Source organism: Gossypium arboreum, chromosome 11, assembly GCF_025698485.1.
Source record: "Gossypium arboreum isolate Shixiya-1 chromosome 11, ASM2569848v2, whole genome shotgun sequence".
Lineage (NCBI taxonomy): Eukaryota > Viridiplantae > Streptophyta > Magnoliopsida > Malvales > Malvaceae > Gossypium > Gossypium arboreum.
This window is the reverse complement of record NC_069080.1, coordinates 79,922,051-79,942,052: the sequence shown is the minus strand read 5'-3', so window position 1 is coordinate 79,942,052 and position 20,002 is coordinate 79,922,051.

Genomic DNA, 20,002 nt, shown 5'->3' with positions numbered 1-20,002 from the left:
ATGAATTTTAGTGGTAAAACAGTGTTGGACAGCAGCAGTTGCATGATTTTGAAAATTCACTAAAAATTGTTGAAGTTGAATAAAATGCAAATGATATATTAAAATAAATCTTAATGAGTCTATTTTCACATGAAAGAAATATGGGAAGCAAAAGAATTCTATATTGTGTGATATTTGAATTCTTGTGAAACAGGGTCTGAATGAATTCGAGATTCCCTGTTCTGACTTTAGAAATTCACCATAAATTTTAAAAAAATTATTAAGAGTCATATATTACATGTATGGATTCCTTATTGAGTCTATTTTTAAGGGAAACAAACTTCATGGTCGTTGGAGTTCTGTACAAGGAGAAATTTGGTTCGTAGTGGACAGAGGTCAGAGTAGTCGTACTCTGAAACAGGGGAGACTTTAACTAATAAACTGTACTAATTTGCTAGACTAAAAATTCTGAAAATTTTATGGGAGAAATATATATGAATCTAGTTTCAAGGAAAATTAATTAAACTAAATTTTGAGTTTTTTAGCTTTAGATATGAATGATTTAGTAACTGTAACTTGATAACACATCTTAACCTGAATATGTGTAATTGTACAATTATAGTGTTTTATCTTGAAAAGCATGGTAGTAATTGCTTATTATTTTCATATGAACTTACTAAGCGTAAAGCTTACCCATCCTCTCCATTTCTTTAGTATTGGCAGGTCGGCTCGGGGTTGGAGATCATCGGAGGCAAAATCACACTATCAAACTATCATTTTTGGGAAAATTAATTCAAATATTAGAAATATCAAGTGAGTGGCATGTTTAGGAAGTTGGTTTGTGATATGTATTTTTATTATGATTTTGACCTTACGTATCAGTCTGCATTGAGTTATCGTATATGATCATGAGATGTGGTCCTTATCCATTATGGTTTATAAGTTTAATTAATCGTGCCATGTCCTACGTTTTGATGTGATGATATAGTTAGCTTTGTTTGTTATGCATGTGTTTGAAAAGTTTTGAATTAAATGAAATTTTATGGCCCTGTTTTCGTCTATGTGTATTGTTAAGTCTGGTAATGCCTCGTACTCTGTTCCGGCTTTGGATACGGGTAAGGGGTGTTACAAGTCTGGGCTAAATCCCCCGTAGTATAAACTCATATAGTAATGTCGGGATTACCAGTCCAGGCTAAATACCTACAACGACAAATACTCTAATGAGCTCGGATTTGAATTACCAGTCCATGCTAAATTCAAATCCTAATTCGGATTACCCATCCTGGCTAAATCCATTTAAAACACATATTCTTTGGGAGGCCAGAGCACACAAGGAACACCCGTCCTGGCTAGATCCTTTTTACCATCAATTCATTTTCAAGAGTTCCATCGGATACACTTTTCCTTCAACCGGGATTTTTAAATCCTTTTTAAATCAATACAATCATGTTTCATGGATTATTATACATTGAGTATCACAATTTATATCACATTTAAGAATATACATTTAAGTATTTTAAAAGTATTACTTCGAGTTACATGAACTTACCTGGAAAATGTTTCGGATTTCAATTTCGGTTATTTTGAAACCTTTTGTTTTCCACGGTCAACCTCCAGAATTGGTCTCTCAGGGTCTATATAAACAAAATTAATTATTATTCTATCTCATTATTCAAATTCAGCCCAAAATTTCACTCTTGGGCAAAATGACCACTTTACCCCTAACCTTTTACATTTTTACAATTTGGTCCTAATGCTCGTAAAACGAAATGCATGTATTTTCTTGGTTACCCAAGCCTAGCTGAATCTATTCTAAGCTCATATAAGCCCACATTTTCCTCTATTTCACATTTCTTCCACCCATTTTGTACCTTTTACAAGTAGGTCCCTTTTTAGTGTTTTCATGAAAAATCATCTAGTAAAAGATGTTTATCTAACATCTAACTTTCATAATCCTCCATAAATCATCAAAGAACAATCACTCATGCATGGTTCAAATTTCTAACATGAACCCTAGCTTGAAATATGGGTAGAAATGGATAGAGCATGTTACGAGGATCTTAAAAATGTAAAGAACGTTAAAAATGGGGCTAGGAGTCACTTACTATCAAGCTTGAAAATGTTAAAACCCTAGCTTATGAGACCCTTGCAAATTTTGGCAACCACAAGGAAGAAGATGAGTGAATTTTGCTTTTATTTTCCCTTTTTATTTCATTTATTACTAAATGACTAAAATGCCCTTCCTTACTAAACTTTCAAAATTTTTCATCCATACCTATTTTTTTCCAAAAACTTAGAATTTGTGAAAATTGCTATTTAAAACCTCCTAATTAATAATCCAAAGTAATTTCATACAAATTGCTTCTAGAACAAAACTTTTACAATTTATTCTATTTGGTCCCTAATTTTAAATTGGACACCTTACACCTAGATTTTCTTTATGAAACCTTCACACATGCATGCTTTCATGTCCTAGGCCTCAAAACAATCATAAAAAAGTATTTTTATGTAGGGTTTGTGATCGGTGAATACACAGCAAGTTTCACCATACAAATGGTGTCTCCAAATCTTCAAGGCAAAAACAATGGCACTAGCTCCAAGTCATGTGTTGGATAATTTTTCTCGTGCGGCTTTAATTTTCTCGAAGCATAGGCTATCACTTTGCCTTCTTGCATAAGCACGCAACCCAGTCCATTCAAGGACGCATCACTATAGACCACGAATTCTTTTCCTGGCTCAGGTTGCACTAAAACTGGGGCTTCTGTCAGCAATGTCTTTAATTTCTCAAAACTCTGCTGACATTTTTCTGACCCCTTATACTCAACATCTTTTTGCAGCAACCTCGTTAAAGGAGTTGCAATCATAGAAAATCCCTTTACAAAGCATCAGTAGTAACCGGCTAAGCCTAAGAAGCTTCTAACCTTAGTTACATTCTTTGGTGGCTTTCACTCGACAATAGCAGAAATCTTATTTGGATCAACTCGGATGCCATCACCCGACACAATGTGACCCAAGAATTCGACCTCTCGAAGCCAAAATTCATTTTTTCTAAACTTAGCATATAATTGCTTGTCTCGTAAAGTCTACAAAACAGTCCTCAAACGTTTGGCATGTTCGGACTCATTACGGGAATAAATCAGAATATCGTCGATGAATACCACAACAAACTTGGCCAAGTATGATAAAAAAACATGATTCATTAAATCCATAAATACAGCTGGGGTGTTTGTTAGGCCAAAAGGCATGTAAAGGAACTCATAGCGACCATACCTCGTCCTGAAGGTAGTCTTAGGCACATCCAACTCTTTAACTCGCAACTGGTAGTAGCCAGATCTTAGATCTATCTTTGATAACACGATGGCTCCCCTTAATTAATCGAACAAGTCGTCAATCTTTGGCAAAGGATACTTGTTCTTGATAGTTACCTTGTTGAGTTGCTGGTAGTCTATACACTTCTTTTTCATGAATAATACTGGAGCATCCCAAGGTGAAACGCTTGGTCTTGCTAAACCTTTGTCAGTCAATTCTTGCAGCTGTGATTTTAAATCCTTCAACTTATTCAGGGCCATCCTGTACGAGGCAATAGAAATAGGCATCGTTCCTAGAATTAGCTTAATACCAAACTCCACCTCACTAACAGGAGGTAATCTGGGTAGCTCTTCTGGGAACATGTCTAGATATTCACAGACTATCGGTACTGACTCAATCTTCAACTCAGACTCTTTAGCATTCAACACAAAAGCAAGGTAAGCTTCATACCCTTTTCTCATATACCTTTGAGCCAACATTATGGTAATCACAACTGGCGGTGCATTCAACTCATTCGGATCAACCCGGAGAATCCCACCATCTGAGCAATTCAATTTGAGATTCTTGCTACCACAATTTACAATCACCTCATGAACAGTCTATGACAGCCCTATTCTGACCCTAGTCGGGAAGTGGTTTCGGGACCGCTAAACCAAGTCACAGAAAAAATTGAATATAATATTTTATGTCTAAAATATGTGATCATGCATGTGTGAAATTTGAATGCTTTGATTTTTGTCAATTTGAATGTGTTTCTAAATAAAAAGGACTTATGTGAAAAGCTTTGAATATATGTGTGGCTTATTTTAAGTGATTAATTATTGAATGATACAAATAAGTGGGTTTGCATGTCAATTTGCCACTTTTAATGTTAGTGGCCGGCCATGATGGTTTTGGTGAGCAAAATAAGCATATTTTATATGTATAATAATGAATTGATATTTTTTTAAGTAGTTTATTGATATATTCATTATTATATAGTTTATTGATAAAAATAAAATAAGAATTTGGTGAAGAAAATAAGAACTCATCTTTGATTCTTCACCTAGCTGAAATTCATAAAAAGAAGAAGAGTGAAGGATGGTTTTGGGACCGTTCGGTCAATTGGAGGCAAATTTGAAGGTAATTTGATGTGGTTTTGTAAATTGTTGATGAATTTGTGTTTCTCTTCTTTTTCTAGCCGAAACCCACTTGATAAATTTAGTTTATGAGGCATTTTAGATTCGACCTTAGTGAAAATGAGTGAGGAAATTTGAGTTGAGGATAGAAGATAGTAAACGAATGTTCAATGGACAATTTGATACCAAAATCCATATGTTTATGAGCTTGTTTTTGAAAAGTATGTTACATGTGAGTGATTAGTTCATGAAGGGATTTTCGGTTATGTTTGTTTTGTATGAGTAATGGATTGTTGAGTTCATGCTATTATGAATAAAACTGATTAAGAGAGGCTTGAGATAATTAAATATGCATGTTGGTGGTAAGATGAGCATTCAGTTTTTATCATGGAAGCATAGGGAGCTTGTTAAAAGTTGAATTTTATAAAAGTTAAATGTGTGTGTGCTTGTGCTAGTGCCGAATGTGCCTCGGGTGATTTAGCATTGAGTTTGGTGTTATATGAATTGAGTTTTATGGTATTGGATTTTTTTTAAAAAATAAAAAAAATATAATAATAATAAAGTTTTAGTAATTATACATGTGTTTGCCGAATCTAGAACTAAGGAAATGCATAATGAACATTCGGTTTTGGACTTTTAAGTGTTGTTAAATAATTTGAATAATATATATAAGTGGCTTTGATATGTGAAATTCGGCCAAGTGGTTATAAGCATGATTTTAGAAATTCAATGATATTCGGCCAATTTGAATAATTCATGGCACCTCAAGCAAATTAGTTTTAGATGTTATTAAATATTGAAGATTATTTAAGCATATTACCAAATGTGATTTTAGTTAATGATTCGGTTATGAGTGCTGATTTTGTTTTATAATTAGCCGAATGTGTATATGTATGCTATGAGGTGGTTTAGCTTAAAGAAAATTAAGGTGCTCGGAAGGTGATTGCCGTGGATAGTTTAAGTAATGAAATTTAATTTCTGTTATGTAAAGTGATGACATTGCCGTTTGTAAATTGAGTAGTTAGAATTGTTGATTGAGCATCAAGAGCTTAAGGGGACAAACAGGATCGAGGAAAAAACGAAGGTAGTCGTGTAGTCGATATAGCCGTACGATAACTTTTGAGGTAAGCTCTTAAACGATTAAGTTGAATTTATATGTTTAAAGATTAAATGAATATAGAATAAAGTTTTAGTATATGTGATATATAAATATATATATATTCTTTCGAATGATTAATAATGTTCATAATATGAGCCGAAAATGGCTAGCTTACTCGATTGAATTGTGCATGGAAATGAGGTATATGCTAAAAGAGTTTTAGAGAATGATATATGATCTCTGTGTTTTGGTTAAGTAATGGTAAATAGAATGAGTATGAATTTAGTGAGGACTATGTGTGATAGCCAAATGTCTTATGAACTAATATGTGTGAATGGTATTTTGAATACATGAGATAAGATGGAATAACCGAAAGCATCATGAGTTAAGACGTGAATAAAATACTACAAATTTCTTGTAAATGCCGAATAGTGAATACATTTGGCTATGAAATTATGCTTTAAATTCTTGAATGTATTTGAAATCAATATAAGGAAATGGTATTTTAATAAATTATGTGATGAAATTACCGAATGAATTATGAGATGGATTGTGGATTAATGTTACAAAGTAAGTGAAACTATTAATGTGATTAGGAAATTGAAGAAGGGAAATTGAGATCTTAGTAAGTCCTTAAGTGTTTGAACTTTTGGAAATTTAAGAGTAAATTGTAATAGATCTGCTTGGGACAGCAGCAATAACGTGATTTTGGAAAATCACCATAAATTGTGGGAGTGGAGTTAGAAGCTGAATAAATTATGTAATTAAAGCTTAATGAGTCTAGTTTCTAATGAAATCAATGAGAACATATTTTGACTTCTGTACAATTAGAAATTTGATTCGAAGTAAAGGGTTGTCAGACTAGTCAAACAGTGAAACAGGGGAAACTTTAAGAAAAATCTGGTATTGATTGGCCAAACTAATAATTCTGAAAATTTTATGGATAAAAGATATATGAGTCTATTTTCAGGGAAATTTTACGGCAATTGATTTGGAGTTTCGTAGCTCCAATTATAAATAATTTAATGACTGTTGCTCAGGAAGACAGCTTGTAGTGAATTTGTGATTATGTTGTAAACATTAATAAAACTGTTTGAGTTGCTTATAAGATATTGATTAAAACCATATGTGAATTTTGAATTGTGACGTTAGGAAATGATATATGAGTGTTAGATGGATCTTTGATGTTAAAATTTGTGAAATTATAAGTTTATAAGTATTGAATTATTGGAGATGAACATGTCATTGCCGAATGTAAAATAAAATGTTAAATAATTGTAATTAAGAACATGTTTGATTAAATATTGCTAATCAAAGTACCGAATCCATATTAAAATGAGGCTATAAGCCATGAATGACTAGTATACCTAGTCAATTTTGATATGATGAAATTGATGTACAAGATATGTATATGTGGTGAGTCCGAAATGGCTATTATTAAATGTGTGCAAGTTATCTGAATGGCCTTTATGAAAATGTGTGCTATCTTCTGTGTATAGTGAGGCCGAATGGTTACTTAGAAATGTAATATGGCTGAGTTGTTATTTAAATGAAAGCAAAGTATATGATGTATTAGCAAGTAATGATAAAAGCATTATCTTATATATTTGCTTGCGTATGTGGTGTGACCGAATGGGCAAGTGTAAAATGTACATATGTTTATGTGTATATAATGTGGCCGAATGACCAATTGTGAAAAGTGTGTATTATTAGATATTTGATGAGGCCAAAGTTAGTAAAAAGTATATAAAATAAATTGTGCTGAGATTGTATCCGGGATTAAAGTTCCGTAGGCTTCGTGCTGGTGTTATGTTCGGGTTTTATACCTCGAAGGCCAAGTGCTAGTGAATTTGATAAAGTATATGACTACGAGATCCTATGCTAAGATGATAAATTGAACTCATATTACACATTAAGTGATTCAGGTATGTGATATTGTGACAGCCCAAAATTGACCCTAGTCGGGAAGTGGTTTCGGGACCGCTAAACCGAGTCACCGAAATGTTTGAACGTAATATTTATTGTCTAGAATATGTAATTATGGATGTGTGAAAATTTCAAGCTTCGATTTAGCCGATTGCATGTGAATTCAGTTAGTAGGACTTGTGTGACACTTTTGAAAAGTGATAGGCTAATCTATAAGGACCTAATAGTGCATGTAGTCAAAGGGGAGGACTTGCATGTCAAATTTCCCCCCCCCCCCAAGTTCTAGTGGCCGGCCATGACAAGGAATTATGGGCAAAACATGTCCTAGACATGTTATGTTGGTACATCATGGGAGAAAAGAAATAAACAAATAAGTATGGGTAATAAAGAATGAAAAAAAAATGTGTGTGAGTGAACCCCTTTTCAGTGAGTTGAAGAAAAGCAAAGATAAAAAATTGTTCATCTTTTCTCATTCTTTTGGCCGAAAATACTAAAGAAGAAGGAAGGAATTTTGCTTCATGCTTGGTTTGGAAGAGGATTAGGAGGAGGCTTGGCCATACTAGTGTAACACCCCGAATTTGGGCCTAGAAGTATTGGGCCTTGAGTGGGGGTCCGTAAGGAGGTTGTATATAGGTATTTAATTGTGCAATAAAATGAAACAATTAAATGTTTGCTATTAGTGGTTAATGGCTTTGAGAAGTGTTGGAGAAATCTTGGGTTCAAACTTGGGCTTTAGCAAAATTTTGGTATTAAGTGAAAAAAACCGGATGCTTGGAGGAGGGTTTTAAATTATTGTGTTAAATAAATGACACAAGGAAGCTTGTAGTCTAGTGGTTGTGGTGTCATTAAGGTTGTATGGGAGCCTGGGTTCAAGCCTTGGCTCTTGCAATTTATTTTGTTTTTTTTTTTAAAGGAACTCGGACTTTGGCCTTTAGACCTTATAATTAATTGGGGATAAAATATGACACAAAAGCCTTGTGGCTTAGTGGCAAGTAGCGTGTGGAGCATTTAAGGGGAGGCATAGGTTGAATCCCATGGCCAGCAAGGAGCATTTATTTTGCTAACAGGGCGGTAAGAGTTGGTGTTGAATTTAAACTCTAATGTTGGAGGATCCCACATCGGAAGCTAACATAAGAGTGGTTGTGAAGTCGGCTTTAAATAGAGGAACCATGAAGAGAGTAAATGTACCTTTCTTGGCTGATCCCTTTCATTGTATGGCGTGCTCGTTTGGGTTGGGCGTCGGCTAAGGGTGCTCGAGTGTGGATTAACTCGGTCTCCTATCAGTGTGTATTTCTTACTACTCTAGTTGTAGGATGGCTACTTGGTCATGATGGGTCGAAAGGGGTCATGTGGGCCTAATGGGCCTACAAGCCCAATTGGATAAGTTGTTTGATTGTGTAGTAAATTTGGGCTAGGCTAGGTGAATCTAATATTTGTGGCTAGATTTGGGCTAAAAGGGCCACACGAGCGTGTGGGCCCATTTGGGCCAAGAATGGGCTTTAGAGCCATTAGTATTGTTATCCATGTTTAAAATACTTTGGTTTACAAAATTACCAAAATACCCTGCTTTGTAAAATTACTAAAATACCATTGGTTTATAAAATTACCAAAATACCCCTAGTTTGTAAAATTACCAAAATACCCCTAGTTTGTAAAATTATCAAAATACCCCTAGTTTGTAAAATTACCAAAATACCCCTAATTTGTGAAATTACTGAAATACCCTCGACCTGTAAAATTATTGAAATACCCTCGACTTGTAAAATTACCAAAGTACCTCGATTTATAGAATTACTGCTTTTACCCTCGATTTGTAAAATTACCGTTTTACCCTCGATTTATAGAATTACCGCTTTTACCCTCGGTTCTGTAATTACTATTTTACCTTGATTTATAGAATTACCGCTTTTACCTAATTTACATAATTACCATTTTACCCCAGATTTACATAATTATCGTTTTACCCTCGATTTGAAATTACTGTTTTACCTCGATTTACAAAATTACCATTTTACCCTCGATTTATAGAATTCTTGTTTTACCCTTGATTTACAAAATTCTTGTTTTACCCTTGATTTACAAAATTCTGTTTTACCCTCGATTTACAAAATTACTAAAATACCCTTGGTTTGTGAAATTACCTAATACCCTCAATTTGTAAAACTACCAAAATACCCTGTATGGTAAAATGACGAATATGCCCTTATGTTAGTATGGTGATGTGCTTAGGATTTACATATATTGATATTGGAATAGTTAAGTTTGAGTGGCGGTGGTGGTTATCGTAGGTGATTGATTATGGAAACGTTTCAACTTCAACCCGTAATGTGTGTACTAACCTCGTAATAGCTTAGATTAATATTTCTTTGAAAAGTCAAAGCTTCATATTTTAGTGATTTGGGAATTAATATTTAGATCTATTTTCACGCATGTTTAAGTTGGATTCTAGCGGATATGGGGTAGGAAGGTATTTGGAACGTTCTTCAATGAGTAGATCTCTTGGTAAGTATTGAACCTTCTTTCCATTTGTATCTTGTGGTTTAAGAAAAGTGAAAACCCTATGTCGACTAAGGCTAAAAGGGTTTTGGTGTTATTTGGTTTGTTGGTGCTAGTGAGGATTAAAGGCTACCGATCGAGGAGTGTGTGAAAAGCTTGGATCATCGGAGTGACTAAATCTAGTCATCAACCGGCAAAGGTATGAGCCCAAGGGCCATTGTGGATGGTGGCGAATGTGTAAGTGATGATAATAGGTAGTTTTCGATTTGGTTTAATATTAACATGGTCTAATCTATAAGTGGTTGATTATAGGAGAAATCGCATAGGAGATCTCGTCAAGGAATATCGCAAATCGTGTGTAACGAACCCTTTTCATAAGCTTAAAGCGATAAATGCGAAAAGCGAAATGCCAAATTCGGCATTTCGAGGACTCGTGAGCGTTTAACGCTCATTAGCTAGTTAGATTCGTTGAGATGATGATCGGGAACATTGGAAAGCGGTAAGAATGTGATTTTTGGCATTCACGGTAAGTTGGGCCTCGAGGGGCTGCAATAGGGCCCAATAGGCTTTCGGGCCTATTTGGGTAAAATTGGTAGAAAACGGAAATCTGTTAAATTGCATGTTAAGACTGTTAATACTATTGTGGATATAGGCTAAATGGGTCTAGATGACGAAATTGGCTAAGTAGGGCCCATTAGGGGTTTTAGGCCCAATAACTCGATTTCGCTAAAAATGGGCCAGAATCACGGTTTGCACCCATGGATTGTTAGTAATCGTTAATGAACATGGAAACCCTAATTTTGGTAAAATTACGAGATTACCCTTATAATATGAAAATGACCGTTTTGCCCCTAGGTAAAATGACCATTATACCCCTAGGGTTTATGTATGATTTTAATACATGGGATTTTGATAAATATGGTATGTATGATATGCACATGAAATGTATGATATGCACATGATATGTATGATATGCACATGAGGTAATCATAAATGCATTGGGTTGGGTTTTATATGGATGGAGGAAGTGAAAAGGGCTTATGCCCCGATTATCAAAAGGGCTTATGCCCTGATTATCAAAAGGGCTTATGCCCCGATTATAAAAGGGCTTATGCCCGATTATTGAAAGGGCTTTTGCCCGATTATTAAAAGAGGCTAGGCCTCGGTTATATGATAAAGCAACTATCTTTGCCAAAGTGGAGAGTTTGGCGGGGTGGGTCGAGTTAATCCCACATGGTGTGTTGGTTGGTACGGTGGAGAGTAGCGGATGGTGGGTTGAGTAGTCTCCCCAAATGGGTTGCATTCTTTCATTGAAATTATATGTGACATTGAAATGGGCCTAAGGGCCATACTGTTTCTGAGAAAGGCTTGCCCAAGAATATGAAATATGAAAAGGCTTGCCCAAGATTATGAAATATGAAATATGAAAAGGGCTACTGACCCGATGCATGATTGAGATTGGATTTGGGCTTAGACCCAACAGCCGTTATTGTTTTGGGCTCTGAAGGGGCTTGTTGCACACTGAGTTTCAAACTCACCCCTTTCCTTAACCTTGCGGTGAGCCTTGATGTGGGGACTTGGTAGGAGGGATTCAGAGTGGCCACGGTGATTGTCTTTGGACTTTTAAATAAGTGTTGGTTTTCATTTAATTTCCTTTAATTATTATTTATTTTGGGTTGTAATAAGGCCAATTTTAACTTTCCTTTTATTTCTTTTTGAAATTATTTTAATTTTAATAACTTTAAAAATTGGTTAATAATTATTCAAATGGGCTAGACTTAGGACGTGTTTTCAAAATGATACTTGTTTTCAAAATATCTCAACACCACGATTAATTGATTTATCAAAGACGTCCACTTAAACAAATTTAAACTCGATATAACAAAGTGTGGCTATGGTTGTGGGCATGTCTAGGATTGGATCCAATTAAAGAGCTTGGTACTTAAGCAGCCTTCATGGCTCACCTCCTCTGTCTCGAATACCTACCTGGTGCCCAGCTTCCATACACTTTGTTAACTCAACAAAATATATGGTTTTAAAACACTAAAACGGAACGTGGGTTTTCAACTCCAATGTGGCACGTCAGATTCGGCCATAACGTCTGGGCCGGGTTTGGGGTGTTACAACTAGTGTCTAGATTAAGGTATGTTTGATGTTGTGCCATGAGATTCATGCATGTTTTTGGTTGCTAACTTGATGTTCTTATTAGCCCATGGTTCAAATCTTTGTTATATCATGGGGATGGTATTTGGCCAAGGTGGATTTTGTGTTAATGCCATTGCATGTTAAATATGAAGCTTGCTAATGATATATGTGATGGTGGATTGATGGCTCTTGGACTTTCTTTTTAGTATTTTGAGTAAGACATTAAGTTCTTTGTTTAATCATAACCAAAATTATGGTGTTGTGATGTATTCGCCATGGTACATTCATAAGTATGATTTATGCTCATTGCATGGAAAGTAAGATTTGTGTTTTGGATTTATGTTCATGTTTAATTATAATCAACTTGAGATTCGGCTCTAGCATATATATATGTATATATGTTTGCACATGATGTATTGGTATGACATATATACTATCTCAAGGTATATATTTACTTATGATGATGTTTGGTTATGAAGGAAATGATAGATGTGTATTGAGTTACAATATGGAATGCATTAGTTAGTAGAATGTATGCTATTTTTTTGTTTGTGTGTGGTATTAAGTGTATAATTGGCCTCAACATGGACATGCATATTCGCCACATGAGGGGAATTGGTGTGCATGCATTGATTCTGAGCAAACATATTGATGCCTATTCTTGGCTTAGAAAATTCGCTAAGGAGAGTACTAACTAATGTGTTGAGTTGATTCATGATTTCGTACCTCATTGACTTTAATGTCTAATGAAAATATGTGGGCTAAGTACCTTGAATTCCTCTTCGATGCTCAAATGATTAAATCAATTTATTTGTTAAATTAAGCTCAAGAGCAAAGGGAGCTAAATCCGATAAAGGGAAGGAAAAAGTAGTTGAATAGCCGTCGAAATCGTTCGACAACATCCGAGGTAAGTCTTCGAGTAATGACCCTACTTGAATTATATTGAAATCATGCTCCTTGTGTGTGGCTATTGAGCCGAAATTGTAAAGGTTTGATAAATATTTTGTGTTTGAGCCTTAGTAACTGAAAATGAAATATGGATGTGTCGTGATTATTGATATATGTGTACATGAGCATTTGAATGATATCCGGGCTAAGTCCGAAGGCATTTATGCTAGTGATTATGTCCGGCTAAGACCAAGGCATTCGTATGAAGTTGTTATATCCGGCTAAGACTCAAGGCAATGGTGCAAGTTACCAAACCGGGTTAAGACCCGAAGGCAATTGTGCTTGTGGTTGTATCCGGTTAAATCCCGAAGGTACGTGACTCGGAAATGAGCAATCTTGCTGTAAAATTTCAGTTTATACACTTGTGAAAATTCCAGCAATGAGGTATGTTCGTATGTGCTTGAATTAGTTGAGTCCTTACAAGTGAGTATTCGCTCAGTTGATAAACGAGCTACCGGCCTTTGGCTAAGTTGTTCTTTTGTGTATGAACATAAGGGTCGGTAATGTGAAGTAAGTATGATTATGAGAATGTGTATTAATAGAGTGATTCATTTAGCTATGTGAATGTAATACTTCAGTCAAAGCTGATTTCATTGCTTGAACTAAGCATTAAAATGCTTACCCCGTTGCTTTGGCTCTCTGTTTTATAGATTTTGCTCGTTAGCTATCGGATTCGGGATCATCGAAGTCGAAGTCATCCACACTATCAAAGCCCCCATTTTGGTACAATTTTGGTTGAACTTTGAAATGGCATGTATAGGACTACCCTTTTGTTGTAGGTCATGTACCTTTCGGTTTTGTGTAAACTTGGATAGCCATGCGAAAATGGCTTATATACGTTTTTAGCATAGTACTATAATCGTTTGTATGTTGATCATTATGAGGTATGGAATTGTTTTGAAACGATTAGCCATTGGAATGGTTAATCATGATCACACTTTGTGCTATGTATGCAAAAGGGGCCAATTGAATCATGGAAATCATGAAATAGGTAAAGCCTACCTTAAAGGCAGATGCTGACAGCAGCAGTGATGTGGATGTGAAAAATCACTAACAATAGTAGGAATGGTATTAAATAGTGAATAAATTATGTAAATGAACCTTGATGAATCTACTTTCATATGGAAGAAACGAAACGGTCATATGAGTTATATGTTAAGAGATATTAAAGTTCTCGTGAAACAGGGCTAGAACGGTTTCTGGATCCCCTGTTCCGACTTTGGAAATTCATTGTAAATTAACCAGAGATAATTAGGATTCATGCTATATATTTATAGATTCCTCTCTGAGTCTAGTTTCTATAGAAACAAACGGCATCAGTATTGAAGCTCTGTACAGGGAGATATCCAATTCGTAATGTGTGAAGGGCAGTGTAGTCGAACCCTGGATTAGGGGAGACTTTAACTAATAAACTGTACTAATTGGCGCTACAAAAAATTCTAGAAAAAAATATGTTGATAGAATTATGAGTCTAGTTTCAGGGAAAATTTACGAAACTAATTTTCGAGCTTTAAAACTCAAGATATGATTTTTAAGGCGACAGTGACGCAGTAACCAGCTAGTCTGGAAAATTTTTTTTAGGGACTGTGAAACAATTAAGTTAAGTCTGTGTGCACCTTGTGTTCGATTCCGAACGGACTCGGCACGGGTGTTACAATTTTATTGGTATCAGAGCTACGGTTTAGTCGATTCTAGGACTACCGTAATGCGTTTGGGTCTAGCTATACATGCCATTTTATGTGATTATTTGATAGTGTGGTGATTTCTAACATTTGAATTTGTGTTTATTTATAGTAATGGATCCCGATCCCAACCGAGCGATAGCTGATGATGTGGAGAGTGTGGCGCCTGCTTCCGCACAAGGGACAGCACCGGCGGACTCTCAACCTATTGCTAGCAATCCGAATGATGAGGCTAGGCAAGCCTTTTATAGCGTGATGAATGATTGGTTCAACCAATACATTCGAACTAATCTGTTGTTCCACAACCTCCATTCCCGACTAATACAACCCCGCACCTACAATGCCTCCCAGAATCGACCAAATAAGGTCGAATAAGCCCCAGTTGATGTAATCTGAAAACATAGGGCTACTGAATTTAAAGCTACGGATAACGACGATGCCGAGCAAGCTGAATTTTGGTTGGACAACACTATCAAGGTACTCGATGAGCTATCTTGTACACCGATGAATGCCTAAAGTGTGCTATCTCCTTGCTACGTGATTACGCCTACTATTGGTGGAGCACTCGACCTGTTGTACCCGAGAGCAAGTAACTTGGGAATTTTCCAAACCGAGTTTGAAAAAAGTATATCGGTCGAGATTTGTTGATCAAAACGGAAGGAATTTCTTGAGCTTAAGCAAGGTTCTATGTCGCCATCGATTACGAGCGAAAATTTGTTAGACTTAGTAGATACGCCGGAATGTGTTTCGTCCGAGGTCGTCATGTAAACGCTTCGAGGATGGGCTGAATGAAGACATAAAATGTTCGTTGGCATTCTTGAAATACGAAAGTTCGTAGTACTTGTCGAGCGAGCTTGTAAAGTCAAGAGCTTAAAAAGAAAAACAAAAGTTGATGTGGGAACCGGAGAGTTTCGTAAAAGATCCTCGGAAAGTCTCTTCAACATGCATCAAGAAATTTAGAGATGATGTGGGCGGTCTAGAGGCACTTCGGCCTTTTAGACGAGATCGTGATCGACCCCAATGGGTACACGAGGCACTTCGTTCGCCGGTGTTGGGAATGAACGCCGAGACGAGCGAGTGTCGACATTGTGGCAAATGGCATTCGAAGTCTGAGGTTCCGTGACCGCTCTGTTACAAGTGCGGATCGGTCGACCACTTTATTAAAGATTGCCCGAGGTTGCCCGAATGAATACAAATCGAGTGGGAAACCGGTGCTACCACCGCCGAGGTAGACCATCCGGAAATACGGCAATGCTAGTGGTGGTCGAGAGGATCTAGAGATGCTACGACCAGATCCGAGGCTCGCGCTCTGCTAGGGCTTATGCCATACGCCGCACGTGAGGATGCTTCCTCGCCGGATGTTATTACCAGTACTTTCACTCTCTTTGATACTAATGTGATTGCTTTGGTTGACCCCGGTTCTACTCATTCTTATGTATGCGAAACCTTAGCATCCAAGAAGACTTTACCTATTGAGTCTCTCGAGTTCGTAATTGGTGTCAAATCCCTTGGGTCGTTACGTGCTTGTCGACAAAGTGTGTAGGAAATGCCCCTAGTAATTCGAGGTTCTGTTTTCCCGGACTTGATGCTTTTGCCGCTCGATGAATTTGATGTTATTCTTGGTTTGGATTGGTTGACCGTGCATGATGCGGTTGTGAATTGCAAAAGCAAGACTATTGATTTGAGGTGCGCAAATAACGAGATGATCCGAGTTGAGTCTACGGACTTGAAGGGGTGCCGTGTAATATCATCAATGTTGGCCCGAAATATGTAAGAAAAGGGTGCGAAGCATACCTTGCGTATGTACTTGATGATAAGGAGTTAGAAACAAAACCCGAATCTGCTGCGGTGGTTTGTGAATACCGGATGTTTTTCCGAAGAATTACGGGTTTGCCCCTGCTCGGAGGTAGAGTTTGGTATTGAGCTTATACAGGACCACACCGATTTCGATAGCTCCGTGATCGTATGGCACCAATGGAATTGAAGGAGTTGAAAGCTCGATTACAAGAGTTGGTGGATAGAGGTTTTGCTCGCCTGAAGTTTTTCACCTTGGGGTGCACCGGTGTTGTTTGTGAAAAGAAGGACGGAACCATGAGGTTGTGCATCGACTATCGTCGACTTAATAAAGTGACAATAAAGAACAAATATCCGTTACAGCGTATCGATGATTCGCTCGATCAACTTAAGGAGCCTCGGTGTTCTCAAAAATAGATTTGAGATCGGGCTATTATCGATTCTGAATCCGAGATTCGGACATACCCAAAACGCGCCTTGAGCGAGATATGGTCACTACGAGTTCTTAGTGATGCCGTTTGGGCTCACTAATGCCTGCGGTATTTATGGATTTGATGAATCGGATCTTCGACCATATTTGGATCGGTTCGTAGTTGTGTTCATTGGCGACATCTGGTCTATTCAAGAGATGAGACCGAACATGCGGAGCACCTAAGATTAGTGTTGCAAATATTACGGATAAGCGGTTATATGCTAAGTTCAGCAAGTGTGAGTTCGGTTAAGAGAGGTTAGCTTCTTGGGTCATGTGATATCGCATCGGGTATTCGAGTCGGCCGAGCAAAATTTCAGCCATACTTAATCGGATGTGACACCCAAAATTGACCCTAGTCGGAATGTGGTTTCGGGACCACAAAACCGAGGCATAAAAATAATTAAAATTTATTTTGATGCCTATGATATGTGTTAAATTGTGTATGACATTTTGATGTTTCAATTTAGAATTATAAATGTGAATTTCACTAGAAAGGACCTAGTAGTAAACTTTGAAAGTATGATGGGGAAATGTGTGATGACTAGTTGAGCATGCATGCAAAAAATAAGGATTTGCATGTCAAATTTCCCCAAAGATGGTATAGTGGCCGGCCATGACAAGGGAATATGGGCAAGGAAAACATGTTATGACATGTTTTGTTAATGCATGATGTGATAAATGATAAAAAATTAAGCATGTAGGAAGAGAAACAAAAAATCAAAATTTGCTCATCCTTCCCCCTTTTGCCGTGAGTGAAAGAGAAGCAAAGAAAAAATTTTGTTCACCTATTTTTCTCTTCTTTGGCCGAAAATACTAAGGAAAAAGGAAGGATTTTTGCTTCATTTTCTTTGTTTAGAAGAGATCTAGAAGGAAATTTGGCTAAACTTGCAACAAGAGTAAGGTATGTATGAGGTTGTGTTGGGAGTTTCATGCATGTTTTGGTTGCTAATTTGATGTGCATGTTAGCCATGGCTCAAATCTTTGTTATGCCATGGAAATGGCATTTGGCCAAAGTTGTTATGGTGATAAAGCCATTGCATGCTAAGTGTGAAGCTTGATGATGATGCATGCAATGATGGATTGTCTACTCTTGAGTAAGATTTTGAGTTTTCTTTTGTTTAACCATGATTGAAGTTGAAAAGGGCATGATTGTCATATTCGCCATGATGCATTCATGAGCATGGTTCATGCTTCTTGCATGTTAGTTAAAATTTGTGTTTTGGATGGCTATGGACACCTTGAAATTCGCCATGCTCATATATGTATATATATGTTTGCACATGATGTTTTGGTTATGAACTAAGTGATGAATATATTGGTTTAAAGAAGAAGATGTGGAAGAATGCTTGTGAAATTGCAAGCACAATTGCCTAGCACACATATAAGTGCTTGATGCTATATTATAAGTTTTGGGCCACAATGTGCAAAGCATTAACTAGTAAAATGCATGCTGTTTTTGTGAGGTATTAAGTGCAAAATTGACCTCAACATGTACATGAATATTCGCCTTGGGTAGCCTATTGAAGGCCTTAGCATTTCCTTGATGCTCGAATAAATTGTATTGAATTGCTTGATGTAGTATAAAATGTGCATGACCATTGTGTATTCAAGCTAAAGGGTGGCCATATGACCATTTAAACTCCTTGTCATATTCGCCATAAGCTAGCACAATGAGGTTTTAATAAATTGAATTTGTTTGAATTAGCTCAAGAGCTTAGAGGGCCACAATTGGACAAGGGAAGGAGAAAGTGATCGAATAGCCGAAAAAGCCGTTCGACAACATCCGAGGTAAGTCCTCAAGAAGTGACCTTACTTGAATTATGTGAGATGAAGTATGGATGTGTATGATTATTGATTTATGTGTATGAGAAATTGAATGATACGGGCTAAGTCCCGAAGGCGAATATGCTTGTGACTATAATTGCGTTTGAGCCTTAGTAACTGAAAATGAAATATGTATGTCCAATGATAATTGATGTATGTGTTCATGGAAATTGAATGATATCCGGCTAAACTCAAGACAATTATGCTGGAAATTATATCCGGTTAAGACCAAGGCAATTGTGCTAGTGGCTACATCCGGGCTAAGACCAAGGCATTCGTGCGAGACATTCTATCCGGCTAAGACCAAGGCATTTGTGCACATGGTTATATCCGGTTATATTCAAGAATCTTGGGCTGGAGGTGAGTGTTGGTTGCTGTAATAAATTCAATGAGTACACTCGAAAAGCCCAAAGAATGAGGTACGTTTATATGTGCATTGGAAAGTCGACATGTTTGAGCAACATTCGCTCAATCGACTAATGAATTTCAGTTATTGAATTGATTGATACTTTGTGAAATTATATAATGATGAAGTGTGAAGTAAGAATGTGTATTAATGAAATGATGCATTTGGCTATGTGAATGTATTGCTGTAATTAGAGTTGATTATATTCCTTGAGACTTACTAAGCATAAAAATGCTTACCCCGCTGCTTTGGCTCTCGTTTTCTAGATTTCGTCAAGCAATCGGATTTGGGATCGTTGAAGTCGAAGTCATCCACACTATCAAGCCTCCATTTTGGTATAAATTTTTGGTTGAACTTGAGATGGCATGTATAGGACTACCCCTTGTTGGTTAAATATGTTGTGATGTATATATGTACGGCCATGCGAAAATGGCTCGAAAAAGGAAGCATGAACTTAGACTATTTGTGGTTTGTATGTATATATTTGGTGTCATGATGTGGCTATGGATTGGAAATGGGAATGTTGGTCACATGATCAGCCATTGGCATGGTTAAAATGATCATATATGAACCTATGTATGGCAAGACTAGTTGGTTCATGGGGACTACCAAATAGGTAAGACCTACCTTAAAAACAGATGCTGCCAGCTGCAGTGATGTCAATGTGAAAAATCACCAAAATTCGTAGGAATGGAATTAAATAGTGAATAAGCTATGTAAATGAACCTTGATGAGTCTATTTTCATACGGAAGAAACGAAATGGTCATAGGAGTTACATGTTAAGAGATATTAAAGCTATGGTG